The sequence below is a fragment of the Eptatretus burgeri genome, chromosome 12 (genome assembly GCF_056783735.1).
Source record: "Eptatretus burgeri isolate ZD-2024b chromosome 12, Ebu_testis_v1, whole genome shotgun sequence".
Classification (NCBI taxonomy): Eukaryota; Metazoa; Chordata; class Myxini; order Myxiniformes; family Myxinidae; genus Eptatretus; species Eptatretus burgeri.
Window position 1 is genome coordinate 18,884,817 of NC_140972.1, and position 15,480 is coordinate 18,900,296.

The 15,480-nt window shown below is 43.9% G+C and overlaps 1 pseudogene; it reads left to right on the forward strand.

Annotated features, from left to right (window-relative positions):
* The first annotated feature begins 3,393 nt into the window (after window positions 1-3,393).
* LOC147015195 (uncharacterized) lies at window positions 3,394-14,810 on the forward strand (annotated as a pseudogene).
* The last annotated feature ends 670 nt before the right edge of the window (window positions 14,811-15,480 follow it).

Below are 15,480 nucleotides of genomic sequence, written 5' to 3' on the forward strand. Positions count from 1 at the left end.
TTGCGATTAGAGGTACGCGGCCGATCGCACGCCGGCAGGCTCGAATTTGTAACAATATATATATATATATATATATATATATATATATATATATATATATATATATATATATATATATATATATATATATATATATATATATATATATTGTTGTGGTTGAGGAAATTCGCAAACCACCATTCAGGTCCCGTATGTGAGATAGCTCTGTAAGTACATGTGTAGTTAGCCCCAAACCCATTGTTTAGAGGGAATAAATGTGATTCATTCGGGCTGCGACCCTTTAAGATAGCCGTTTTTCTGTTCTATCTTTATTTTGAACCAACCACGTCTCAACCGCCATCACACAACAACCACCAACCGCAACCCCGCTTCACAACAACAACAACGCCAATAGCCACGACCTTTACCTTCACAGCACCATCCCGCAAACCTCGCATCACCGCCATTCCAAGCATCACTGTGGCCAGGGACCGCCACTTTAGACCCTCCACCACCTTCGCCTCTCCTTCTGCGGCCATTCCCGCACCACTTGTGGGCGCCAAGCGTCGGGCTGTCCTGGCCTCGTACAGGGCACGCGCTGAGCCGCGGGTACAAAGAGCGGCCTTTCCGAGGGGAAGTCGGATCAGGAATGATACACGCCCACTTCCGATCCATCAAATCATTAAGCGCGGGGCGATTTGGCCCCGCCTCCAGGTGCGTCGGAGTAGAATCGATATATGCAAATTCGAGGATCAGGGGAGGTTCACGCCCACTTTTCCTCCGTCCAATGGGCGAGCGTGGCTCCGCCCCCGAGCTCATCCTGATCCGGAAATTTACATATGGGTTCTCCTGCCGCACAATAAAGCGCCGAGCGCGGGGCGAATTCAGTCAGTTTTGTTTTGGGTCAGAAGCAGTTGGAGGCAGTCACAGTTTTGGGCTCGGGCGAGTTGGAGAGGTGTGGCGGCGGCGAAGTGTGGCAACGGCAGAGTGTGGCAGCAGCAGTCAAGACGGGTCTGGAGGAGAGTCGGAATCTGTCGGGGTTCGGAGTCTGTCGGGGAGCTGCAGAGAGGGGAAGCCGGGAGCGCAGTCGAGGTCGCAGTGGAGTCGCTCGTCGCGGGACCCAAGCAATCCAGCTGTCCTCTTTCCCCAGAGCATCAACAATTCCCCCCTTCCCCCCCCCCCGCGCTGAGATAGTGCGGAAAGGGGGCCCCGTTCCCACCCCATTCCAAGCAGTGCCAACGAAACCCGCGGAGGAGCGCGGAGTCGGGGCACCGCTGCGGCATTTGCGGCTCATCACAAGATGGGTAGGCTCCACCCGGTCTCGCGCCACAGGTCTGCCCCCTTGTATTTGAGGGTGGCGCTTTTTCTTTTGCTTTTGAGTATATGTGTTGTCAGCGCCGTCTGTAAAGTAAAACTGTGTAAGTGTTGCCGTGTGCTCGCGTAGTCGGTAGTAGATCTGCATTGTGTTTCTTTTGTTGCAATTGCTTTTGGTGCATAATTGTTGTAATTGTATATGTGTGCTTTCCGTTTGCCGCAGAATAAATGTGCCTCATGTTGAACTGTTTTTCCCGTTTCGCTTCGTCTTTTCTTTAATTGAATCTCCATCTTACTTCACGTAAAGGGTTGGTAGTGGGCTAAATACGCCCGATAATTAATCGGAACCGTCGAGGTTGACGATAACACCGCTCGGTTATCCCGATAGTACGGAACGGGTCGCTTAAAGTGGCCAGTGTCCGAAGTCGACCTGTGGCGAGGTGCGATCGCCCGGTCTACCCTCCGTGTGGGTAATTAGGTAGGTCGAATTTGGCGAACAACCCTATCCCACGTGGGGGGCCGATGGCACGATCGTGGTGAGGCCGAAAGGTCCACCGTGACTAGTTCCCGCCGTTAGTCCGAGAGGGTCACGACGGAATTGTCCATCCGGTGGGCGACCTGCCACGATTCGAGTTACGTGGCCGCTTGCACGCCGGCGGGCGCGAATTCGCAACAATATATAAATAAATATATATATATATATATATATATATATATATATATATATATATATATATATATATATATATATATATATATATATATTGCATGGTTCTTTGAGTTATTATGAAGGTCATTTGTTTTATGCAGTCTTCAAGTGCATAATTCAATTTAACTAAAGGACTAAATAGGTTTAAAGGAGTATAAATACATAAATTCTGGCTTTTACCACCATTTTCCCAGTGTCTATTATAGTGGGGCAACTTGGCTAAATAAAGCATAACAATTGTACATTTTGTGAGGAAAGCACCAAATTTGGCACACGAGTAGCATATCATATTCTGAACAGATGTGGATATTGGGCCATCTCAAATTCAGCCGCTGATGGCTGTGGCAGCCATTTTTCAAAATGGCCGCCACTGGTTACTGTTATGACACATATCTGCTTTACTGGAGAGGAATGCAGGTTGATAGTGAAAGTTTATTGACTAATAAAGGTCCAATAATGGTCAAAGAAAGTAACAATTTGATTTGGTTGAGAAAAAAAGTTAAAGTGGACTAATTAGTCTTATTAAGACAGATTCTGAATGAAAACCAATGATAAACATTCATAGCACAATTGGCTTGGTACATGGTAGTAGAAGTGGTGTGCCTGCATATTGACCCCAGAATCGCGCACGGTTGAGTTGCCAGCTTACACTTGTTGACTCAAATAACTGTTATTTTGTTCTGTACCCATAGAGTTCTCTATGCTATCCCATTATTAACCGTAGTTCATCAAGTTGAGTTTGGTTTGCAGGGTGCAGTTTGGTCATCGGATTATCTCAGTCACGGCTTACCGGGTTACGAGGTTCTGCATGTATTTCCGTTCTGCCTTCACGGCGCCAGTTCCAGTTTGCTACTGAGTGAGGAAGTTCTCTCTTCGTACCGGCGTGTTGGCGAGATATCTTTACCATGATAACTCGTTAGTTTTCGGGTTATCTTCGTTCGATTGACGGCAATGCCGAAACCATTTGTAAGTAGTTTTCCATTCTAGTTTCCATTTTCATGGCTAAGCTAAAATTCGCTTAGCTAATAAGCTAAGCTAATCCAGTTTGTTGAGTCACCCTTCCGTTTTCTGAAATTGCATTTTTATTGACTCTTACAGTCAATCGCAACACATCTCATCACATCGGCTCGAAATAACCTAAATATGGATGAATTAGGTCGTATTGGGAATGAAGCCATGTAACTCAGATGATGGGTGTGAATTGTCTATGTGCCGTCATCAGCGTCTGTAGAAGATTTTACAAGTGGCAATAGTATTTATGACTATGGGCGAGGAGAAAACCGGTTTAATTCATAACTAATTTATCCTACATTGTGTCATTCCAGATCCTGATGGTGGTGGTTGCTGGTGAACAGAAGATACAGCCAAGTGTAACATTGAACAACTTGACCATGTCCAAGAGCTTCCAATTGGTTGGCCTTGAGCGTCCTGTCCCATCAACATCAATGCACCCAACTCAGACTAACTGGACGCTGTGTATCATTTGTCAAGAGGACAAAGCAGAGTCTCTGACATGTCCTTCACAGTCCAAGCGAAAAGACTCTGGAAGTGCGTGCAATTCACTCGCAGCCAATTGGATCAGATTCAGTGAGCTTGGACAACTTCCAGGAACACTTCAGTTGGAAAGACTCAACGAAGGGTATGGCATTGAAGTGGCCATGGTTGCAAACAATGCTTTGTACCATCAAACATGCAAGCTCAAATATAACAATACAAAATTGCAAAGGGCAGAAAAGCGAACATTCATGACAGAAGGAGAGATCCATGACGTACTAGATGCATGCAAACGCACCAGATTTCATTCAAGATCATCCAGTACAGAGAAGGCCCAATAAGCCCAGTGTTTCTTCTGCAGACAACCTGCAGGAACTGATGGTGTTCACGAAGTTGCAACATTTCAAATGGACAGTAAAGTTCGAGACTGGGCATCCATTCTTGAAGACACAGAGCTGCTCGGCCGACTCAGTGTCGGGGACATGGTCACCCAGGACGCCAAGTACCATAAGAAGTGCTTATCAGTGCTGCACAACCATGTTAGAAAGGCCCAGTCTGAGGGACCCAAGTGCAAAGACAAGGAGCGAGAAGTATCACGTATTGTCTTCGCCGAACTGGTCCTCTACATAGAAGAAGCTAAGCTAGATGAGGAGACAGCACCAGTGTTCAGGTTAGCTAATCTCGTAGAGCTCTATCAGTCCAGAATGGAACAGCTCAGGGTTAAGCTCGACCCAAGGGTCCACTCCACACCACTGAAGCAGAGACTCCTTACCCAGTTCCCTGACATGCACACACACACAAAGGGGAGATATGTCCTGCTGGTATTTGAAGAAGACGTTGGGGCTGCTCTCATCAAAGCTTGTGATCTGGACAGTGATAATGATGTGGTCCATCTTGCACGTGCTGCACAGACCGTGCGCCACCACATGTTTGAAGAAGCTGAGCCCTTCAATGGATTCCCTGAAGGATGCCAAGGAGAATCTGTGCCATCACTGCTGCTTGCCCTGGTGAGCATGGTCCTTGAGGGTCCCAGCATTAAGGATAAGATGGCAGACACAACCCCTGCAGCACCTGCCATTGCCCAGATTCTGAAGTTTAACTGCATCAAGCACAACCGGGCACATCACACCACAGGACCCGTAACTGCCAGGCACAGTGCTGCACAGGAGACCCCAGTTCCCACATACGTAGTGATGATGTTGCATGCTCACACACGAAAGAGGGAGTGAGTAGACAGGTTGTCACACCTGGGCATGAGCATCTCATATGCCCGTGTTCTCGAGCTCTCGGCTCAGATGGGGAACAGTGCCTGCCAACAGGTTAACAGAGAACAAGTGGTCTGCCCCCCAAATATGTGCAGCAATGTCTTCACAACATCAGCCATAGACAATATCGACCACAATCCCAGTTCAACGAAAGCGAAAGAGTCCTTCCATGGTTCAGCCATCTCCCTCCTCCAGCACCCCTCTTTCATTGGCGAAGGAGTGGACTGAAGCATTGTAATCGTTGGTGGATCTAGAGATGCTAGCTCGAAGATGGACGGCCACTTGCCACACTACTATACTGATGTGCCCCCAGTCACTACCAGCATGAAAAACCTGTCTGTTCCAGCTACCAGAGTGGTGTCCTTGACCAGAGATGACTTCAAGGAGTAGACTGAGGAGGAATACCTGTGGCTGGAGCACACAAGGCGGCTCCTAGAGGACAACACTGGGACATACCAGAACATATCGTGGTCAGCGTTTCATGCCAGTCACCAGCCGTCGTTACCTCGAACCATCAGCCCCACCGCCCTGCTTCCACTGTTCCTTGACAGTGCCCACACAGTGGCCATGATCCGTCACTCCATGGATGTGGTGAAGAATGCTGTAGAACATGTGCATCCTGGCCAGACACCTGTCATCACCTTGGACCAGCCACTGTTTGCCTTGGCAAAGCAGATTCAGTGGAAGTGACCAGAGAAGTATAGTGAAGAAAAGATGGTAGTGATGTTTGGTGGGCTCCACATCGAGATGGCCGCCCTGAAGAGGGTGGGCGACTGGCTGCGAGGAAGTGGCTGGGTACAAGCCTTGGTGCAAGCTGAGATTGCAACGCCAGGGACAGTCGACTCCTTCCTGCGAGCTGCCCACGTCACCCGCACAAGAAGAGCTCATCAAATCACTGCAGCGGCACTGCACATCCTGCAACACCGTGCGTATGAACGCCACTGGATGACCTATTTTGATGATACAGATAGTGGGGTAAATTGGTGACAAATATGGGATCGATCTTGCAAAAGCGGATACCAACATGCCATTTGGCACAAAGTACTATAGATATGTCTACTTAAATTTTTTAATGACACCCAAGCTGGCAATGCCCTTGATTGGCTGTAATTTGGTCATGATCCAAGATGTCTGCCAATCATTATATATAAATAAAGTGACAGTGTAAAAATTTCAATATCAATTATATTTACAAAAAATATTAATCAAAACAGTTAAATAATACAAAACAAATCATAAAATATGAATTGTAATCATGTATATTTAATTAAACTGCCCAATAAAAGTAAAAAAAGTAACGAATTTTTGTTTTTTTTTCTCATAATACTTTATGAAAACCATTGATTTATGAAAAAGTTACCTTAAACATGTGTTTTTCACGTGTAAAACATGAAACATGCAAAACATTCTATTTTATACTTGAAATGTATGAGTTCTACAACACAAAAATAAGCTAAGATAATTAACTTCGAAAGTTAGAAGAAGTTACTAAAACAATAGCATCATTGGGAGCCTCCTGGAAGGGGATTCCTGAGGGATGCCCCTGGGAATCCCGGGAATTCCCGAGGAAATCGCACTGGCTCAAAAACCTCATGGTGCTCTCAGAGAGGACTTATAAAGAAAAAATAAGGTAAGATTTTGGCTTGATTTACTTTTATAGCTATTCAATGTATAATTTTAGTATTGTAGAAAGGCAGTAAATCATAGGTTCCGATATATAGCATTTTTACAGCGCTTGCGCTGTATACAATTCCACCGAGTTTGAAATGTCCCCGGTGTCTACCATGTCTCTGGTGCCCCCCCCCCCCACGTGCCTCAAGACAGCCAATGACGGCCGTCCGGTAGATGGCAGTGCATAACCTTGAGGGAAATGGCGACAATTGACGGAAACACCCGAGTATTTCAATGGAAATTTGTGAAACTAATGTGTTATATATGTGAAAACCATTTAATTTATTGCTTGATGGAAAAAAAAAAACAAGAAACGCTCCCCTCTCATGTACGAACAAACGAAAGACGTCATTTCCGCCCACCATGGCGTTTCGTGCCGAATGCCGAACGCTGAAAGCTAAGTTCTTCTAATGCCATCATTCTCTTTAATATTAGCCATAAACAAGTGTTTCGTCATGCATTAGTAGTTGAAATTTACTTACAATTATGGCATATATTGGTGGCAAAGTGATAAGTGGTAATTTCAACCAGAGATATCTTGAATTATCTTCATAACTTTGTACTGTACATTCAAAATATGCAAAAATTAAATATGCTTAAATTCAAAATGTGTTCGTCTATATTTTATATAATAACAATATAACTAATATTATGTAGTTGGTGTAACCACTATGTTTCAATGTGTTGCTCAACAAATATTTTAGCTTTGCTTTCATCTTTTCATCAGCAAAGCTTACATTTTACTCATCATTTGTTTGTCTGTACATTAACTTTACGATTTTTTTTTTTTTACATCATTCTTTTGCGGCCCCCTGCCACGCTGTATCGAACGATTTCATTCCTTCTGTTATATATAAAGGTGCTTATCACAATAATAACAAGATTTTTACATTTCAAATATTAAGTACGCTTTTTAATTGTTTTTCAACTGAAAAAACATAAATTGCATATTTTAACATTGGTGTACTCATTTGCTTCACTACACGTGCTGTATTGAAGGATTTCACTTGTTATTTCATGAAAATAACTTTTCTTTGCTGTTTCACTCTCATGGGGCTCTGTACCACCTACAATCGAGGTAACAGTCCATGACAATGTAAATACAATAATGGCTTTTTTGATGACTTTTTATATATAATCTTAATATTTGTTACATATATTAGGTTGGGGAAAGTGTGGGGTTTGGTTCAGTATTTTTTAATGTGGGCGATTTATGAAATATTGCATAATGTAGATTGAAAGAGTTAGTATTAATTACATATAAAATTATTTTATGCTATGGAAATTTAAAAGTATTTTTGGAAACCTTAGAATTTAGTTTTTTTATTTGTACTTTTTGGCAGGTATATTACATTTTTTCTGATATTGGTGCAATATTTTACATTTAATTTTCATATTATTAAAGTACAATTATATGTTTACAGATGTCAAAGAGAAGGAAATCTGAATTTCTTGATGTAAGTAAAGATTTTGATCAAGCTCAACTGGTGAGACATGCAGTCCCTATATGCTGGGACCAGTGTTGCCTGTGCCAAGAAGACACATCAGAGCGGCTTGTGTGTCCCATGAACAATAATGGTCCACACAAAGGGGTCGGCGACACAAGTCTCGCTGAAGATCTACAGCTCTTTGATGAATTTGGGATTCTACCAGACAACATTCAGCTGGAGAGTATGAATGATGGGTGTGGCCTGGAGCAGACATTCATTAACAGAGAAGCCAAATATCACAAATCCTGCAGAAATAAATATGATAAAACTAAGGCAAAGAGACATATAAAGAAAAGGAAGATGGGCAGTGAGGCAGAAACTTCAGGAGAGAAATTAAAGACCAGATCTTCATTTAATAAGGTCTCAGATCAGCATACTTGTTTTTTCTGTAATAAGGAAGACAGTGAGAACAATTTTGTGAATACACAGACTACAGGAATTCATGAGAAAGTGTTCGCTGCTGCTCTAAAACTTAGTGATACTAAACTCCTGGCCAAACAAAGTGAGGGAGACATGTTTGCTCATGATGCCAAGTACCATAAAATTTGTTTGACTGGCTTAAATAATCGTGTTAGAGCGTTTGACAGGAAGAAACCAAGAGAACAAAAAAGTGATGATGATCTCTTTTATGGAGTTGTAGTCAATTAAATTATCCATTACATCAAAGATCGCTATGAAACATCTGATTCTCTTCCAGTATTCAAACTGGCAAACATTGTGAAACTCACCATCCAGCATATGAATGATTTTGGAGTAAAAGATGCAGAGCACAAGGTTCATTCCACAAGATGAAAAGACAAAATTCTCACATATATTCCTGATTTGCAAGCCCATAAGAAGGGTAAAGACATTCTTCTTGTATTTGAAGATACTCCAGGAGAAGCTATCTTTTATTCTTGCAAGAATTCAGCAGAGGAAGAGGGAATGATCCTCTCAAGAGCAGCTGGTCTTATACGTAACAGATTATTTGATGAATTTCCAAAGTTCACTGGTTCTTTCACTCATGATTTTCCAGAAAGATCTATTCCCATGACATTATTTACTCGAGTTCGGATGTTACTTGAAGGGTGCCAGATTGATACAGAAAGATCTCCTAACAGCTGTAAAGCAGCCTTGTCAATATCACAGCTTCCGCATCTGTGTGTCAATAAGCTACATATGAGCCCTTGAAATTAATAATTTGCAATATCTACATTGTCTAGCGACCTTCTATGATGCCTCTCTTGGGTATATAAACACAGACAAAAGGTTGACTGAGTAAAATATTTAACATCTGTAAATACTTCAATTTAAATGTTGTTTAATCAAAATGATGGGAATTAAACTAATTAAAATACCATTATTAATTATTTAAATATTGTTTTTAGATGTAAACTCAATTTCTTTGAATCATCTATCTATAATTCCAGCAATGTGTGTGTGTGTGTGTGTGTGTGTGTGTGTGTGTGTATGTGTGTGTGTGTGTGTGTGTGTGTGTGTGTGTGTGTGTGTGTGTGTGTGTGTGGGTGTGTGTGTGTGTGTGTGGGTGTGTGTGTGTGTCCGCTGTTTCTCGACAACCGCTGGTCCGATCTAATTGAAACTTGCCAGGTATATTGCTGGGGCCCTGAGGATGTGCCTTTTCAAGGTTTGATATTAATCGGACAAGTGCTTCCCAAGTTATGGCCATTTATTTACCAAACCAATGACAAGACACGTTGTTGCGTGGGCGTGGCCGATGGGGAAGGGAAACTCAGTCGTGTTCGCCATTGCAGGTTACAACGTACGGACTTCCGGATAGTGATGACTTCGGGTATTCTAATAATTTCTCAATTTCTTATGCGCATTTATAGATAAACACAATGCCGCAAGTTATGATCGTTTTCATACCGCAAGTTATGATCGTTTTCATATGATACGGTGCATAATTTCGGTAACATCAGAGTGCTGGTATGCTCCGAACCAGGAAGTAATTTTTTTCTCTCTTCTCTTCTCTTTTTGTTTTTCCTTGCGATGACATTGCGAAAAGGCAAAATACGTTGGCGCTAATTGAATAATTAGCCATTAAAACCTAAATTGCGAATCATCATAACTGTGATATGCGAACTTCCGCGCCACGCACGTACGGGCACGCGAGAGTGAAGAAATGGCCTGTGTGGTTGTTGTTTGTTGCTTGCGATTGGAAGTTATTTATTAAATTTTTTTTTTTTTTTTACAGGCACGTACTAGTGAATGAAATATGGTGATATTAAAGCATATGCAAGTAATATCTAACATAATTTGATGGAAATGGTTGTTTTTTTATACTGATTCATTAGTGTTTGGTGGCCATCTTGGATTTTGCTTAATTACACCCAAATCTGAATTCGGCCAATTTGGGTCTCGTTCAAATATTAATCTATATATAAAAAACTCCCTTTGTGCCAAATGGCATGTTGGTATCCACTTTTGCAAGATCATTTCACCAATTTACCCGACTAAGAAGACCTGCCTGAGTTCGAAGAATGGTGTCACCAGAGAGGAGAAGACATTCCCAACTTTCAGTACTGGGCAACTGTGCTGGAACTGGAGATGTTGGTACTGGTCTACGTGCATTCTCTGCGGCAGGCTTCATTCACGATGTACCTTGATGCCGTGACGGAACTGGTCCTATGGTTCCATGCCTGAGACCACACACACTATGCCAGGTGGGTCCCTGTTCACCTGAGGGACATGATTGCACTCCCAATGAAGCACCCAGATGTAGCTTGAGAATTTATGGCTGGCAACTTCACTGTGCAGAAGACAAAGAACGTGTTCTCTTCGATCCCAATCGACCAGGCACATGAACAGAACAACGCATGCATCAAAGGAGATGGTGGAGCAGTCGGCCTCACTGATAACCCAAGTGCCCTGCAACGTTGGATAATTGCTGGGCCAGAAGTTGTCAGGGCCATAGAAGAGTTCCAAGATGGCCGTCAACACTGGGGCAGGAGAGAGGACACATGTTATCATGACCAGACACCAAGTGTGCAAACCTCTTTCGCCAAGGATGTCTGTGCCCTTGTCAGCGTCATAGAAGAGCTTGGCAACCCCTTTGAGGAAGAGAGCATGGATCTGGTTGTCCTTGACACAAAGGAAATTGCAGGTCCTGCTGCAGTTGAGAATGTCAGGAATGTGAAGAAGATTGGCCAAGAGCAGTTCCAGGCTTTCACCAGAGAATGCCTGGTGGAAAGGACCAAGCCAATTGATGAGGCAATTCGTCGGAACAAGCTGAAGGTGTTTAGCACTTCCACCCCGAGAAGTGTGAGCAAAGGGAAACAGCAGCTGGCCTCTCTCAGGAACGACGGTGCACTTTTCTCACGGCTCGACATCAGTTGCCAGACGAGGGATGGAAACCTTGAAGAGTTCTTTCGTCATGAGAATCAAGCATGTCCTCCAGCTCTCTCCGATGGAGAAAGTGTCCGTCTCGGTACGAAGAGTGATCTCCTCAAATGCTTTGAAGAGTTCTCCAATGCCCAATCAGAGGCTCCTGATACCACCAGTCTAGTTCTTGATGGGGCAGTCATTGTCCAGATGCTGAAGCCTGCGGTAGCCAAGAATTTGATGACTATGCCCAGAATATCTTCATACTGTACCTGTCAACAAAGCTTCAGACTGTATCACGCCTGGACCTGGTCTGGGACCGCTACATTGCTGATTCACTGAAAGGCAGTGCAAGATCAAAGCGTGGAAAAGGAGTGCGTAGACGCGTGGTCCGATCAGCAGTTATACCTGGAAACTGGCAGAACTTCCTCCGAGTGGACACCAACAAGACTGAGCTGTTCAAGTTCCTATCAGAAGCTATCTTCAGGTGGTTTGATCAGGATAACAAGCAGCTGGTTATCACTGATGGAGAGGCAGTCCTGAGCAAGCCACCGCTGCTAGACCTGGCCTTGCTTGCCCTATGCAGCCACAAAGAAGCTGACAGTCGAATGTTGTTGCATGCATCCCATGCAGCCAACCATGGTCACCACAAGATACTGATCAAGACAGTTGACACCGATGCTGTGGTGTTGGCTTTGTCAATGGCCCAGGGACTGCAACCAGAAGATGAACTGTGGCTAGCATTTGGCACTGGGAAGAGTTTTCAGTACCTGGCAGCCCACGAAATAGCAGCTGGCCTAGGACCAGAGAAGGCACAGGCACTCCCAATGTTTCACGCTCTGACTGGGTGTGACACTGTATCTAGCTTTGCTGGACATGGTAAGAAGACTGCTTGGACAATCTGGACCGTTGTGCCAGAACTTACAGACGCACTGCTGAAGCTATCCTCTGCACCAAGTGGCATACCAGACAATATCATGCACACCATCAAGAGGTTCGTCATATTGCTCCATGACAGAACGAGCATGTGCAACGACATTGACAAGGCCCGGAAGAAACTCTTCGCGAAGAAGAACAACGTGCAGCTGATCCCGCCAACCGAGGCAGCTCTGGAGGAGCATGTGATGAGGGCGGCCTACCAAGGAGGCCATGTGTGGGGTCAAACACTGCTACCAACGCCAGAGCTGCCTCCTCCATCCAGCTGGGGCTGGGTCAAGAATGACGAGGGGGTGTACGAGCCACACTGGACGAAGCTACCCAAAGCAGCCCACACCTGCTATGAGCTAGTATCGTGGAAGTGCAAGAAGAGCTGTCTGAAGCATTGCAAGTGCAAAAAGGCCACACTTGAATGCACAGGTGTGTGTGTGTGTGTGTGTGTGTGTGTGTGTGTGTGTGTGTGTGTGTGTGTGTGTGTGTGTGTGTGTGTGTGTGTGTGTGTGTGTGTGTGTGTGTGTGTGTGTGTGTGTGTGTGAGAGTGCTCACAAAATTGAGAGAATATTAACAGAGCAGACTGTGTCACTGATTCAGAACATTTAAATCAGACTTCTCTCTATCAATTTATATGAGTGAGATGTCGGTATTCATATGAATGAGACGCAGCCCATGATTCGTTTGCAACCACGCTCAACAACCACTGACTTTACATAAGCGATGTTGGTATTCAAATCAATCAGACGCAGCCCGCGATTCGTTTGCCACAATTCTCAACAACCAATTTCTATGAGTGAGATAGTCGTCCGATACAACCAATAATTATCAGCCATCTTGCAAAATGGTGGTTATCTTTAAACTTGAGGTGGCTACAGGTTATGTTTTTCTTAATTCAGCTTTTAATAAATGTTCAAACCAATGTTAGAGTGAAATTATAGTAGCCGCAAACGGGCATTTTGGAAAAGGGCTGCCACAGCCATCAGCGGCTGAATTTGAGATGGCCCAATCTCCAAATCTGTTCACAATATGTTAGGCTACTAGAGTGCCAAATTTAGTGCTTTCCTCATAAAATGCACAATTGTTATGCTAAGTTGCCCCACTTTCAGGTCCTTGGTGCTTCCATGCTTGCTCTACGGTTGTGAGACTTGGACCCTGACCAGAGATCTGAGATGGTGACTTAATTCCTTTGGTTCCAGGTCTCTTCAGAGAATCCTTGGCTGGTCGGACTTTGTATCCAACGAGCGGTTGCTGAGAGAGACTCAAATGAGATTTGTTACCTGCATAGTTTGTGAGCATCAGCTCCCGCTGCATGGACATGTGGCTCATTTTCCTGTCGCTGATCTTACTCACCAGATTCTCTCAGCGAGGGAGCCTTGCAAGTGGAGGAGGCCAATGGGCCAACCACATGCCTTGTGGTTGCAGCAGGTTGATCAGCACCTCAAGGAAATTGGATGGGCCAGGCATCTGCCTGGGGGATGGCCAGACAGGCTGCTGGAGTACTGGTGGAAAGTGGACGCAGCGACGCGCTGTTCCGGCGCATGCTCCCATACCTGACTGACCTGACCTTGCACAGCACAGAACTTTCCCATTTCCTTTACTGTCTGTTTAAATATCTGTGGCTTTCTTTTAATCTCAACTTGATGTACCCACAACCACCTTTAATGATCCCATCTCCACATCATTGCCGACACTCAGATCACGAGCCAAGTTGGTGGACTTATCCTCAGTCATCTGGCCTCCATTTCCACCATTCATTTCAAATCTTGGTATCTGCACTTATGGAAGAAAATGACTTCTTCGGAAGGAGGAATAGCCATGTCAATTATGTGGGTAGCCAAAATCAGAAGGCAGTCATCTGATAATGCGACTCTCAAACAAAGGGGAAGGGCAAGGCATCATTGTGTGCGCCATTCCTTGGCATTCATTTGTGGAACTTAAAGATCCCACCGTGTCCTTCGTGAAAAGTAACTGAGCTATCGCTGACACCCTTTGCCAAGTTCCAAATGCCTACTGTAACTGACAAGAAGCAATGCATCAGCGGCACAGCTGCACCCCCAACAAATGATACTACCCATAGCCATGTGCTGCATTTAAAAAAAAGGAGAAGGAGAAGGAGAAGAAGGTGCATACCATCTGACAGAAACTTTTGTCAAATACGAGTGTGGTGACCGCCATTGCTATGTGATGTAGTCATGCAGCCAGTTGTGCTCTGCCCAAAAAATAATTTCCTTACAATAAAAGAAGTTTTCTTGAAACCAGAAAACCATGAGAAAAGTTTTCTAGCTTCAAGGAAAAATTTCAAGGTGTTCAAGAGTTTTTTTTTCCATGCCTCTGATCGAAGGAAAGCATTAAAGTCAGCCAATTATGTACAATTGTGATGTAATTTCAGTAATAACACAAATAAAAGGCCATGTGTAAGGAGATAACCTTTCAGACAATCAAATATAAATTTGGTTATATCACTTTTTGTCGCAGAGAAAGTCCTGTAATGGGGACAAGTGGGGGAAAAGTGGTCAAAAAAAAAATGTTTAATGACTTTATTTGTGAAAATTGCATCCTTCAGTGAAAGCGAATGTACCAAAGCAAACTCGATATTCCTGTGATGATGATAATGCCAAATTGCTTTGTGAATTCTGATTCAAATTTTAATTGTAACTATGTCTATTAATAAAATACTGCTCATCTTAAAGCAATTTTATAATCTTTACATGTCGGAACCTTTGCCCCAAATTACATATTAATTTTTCAGAAAGCCATCTCTGATAAATTCAGGTGAAAAAAGAACTTCCACATTTTGTGGTGTGTTTTATCGACTCGGAACACCCACTACCTTTGGGAGCAGCATGGGGGGTGGTGGGGGAGAATAGTGGGTGAAGTGGAGTAAATATATTTTGTACTATGCCTAATTATCCTCCCTGGCTGCAGCAGGGGTTAGTAAACCACTTGTACTGTGGAACATGTACAGACGAAAATCGTAAATCGTCTCCCCCACCCTTTGCAAGGGTGAATTTTTAGCCGCGTCACGTTGCAAACGTTGGCTCGAAGAGAGCTCCGCGTTGTTCTTCTTCTTCTTCTTGTTCTTCTTCTTCTTCTTCTTCTTCTTCTGGTGAAGACAAAACCTTTAGGACGCGGCTCTTGGACACATTTTCCTTGTTTTTTCATTGTCTATGACCTGTCTATGATCTATGATCTCTATTTATGCTCCGACTGAGGCGAGTGATGTTACCGTGAAGGACACATTCTACGCCACACTCGAGTCTGTGGTTGATCAGTGCCCCAGACGAGATACACTTCTAGTCTTGGGGGA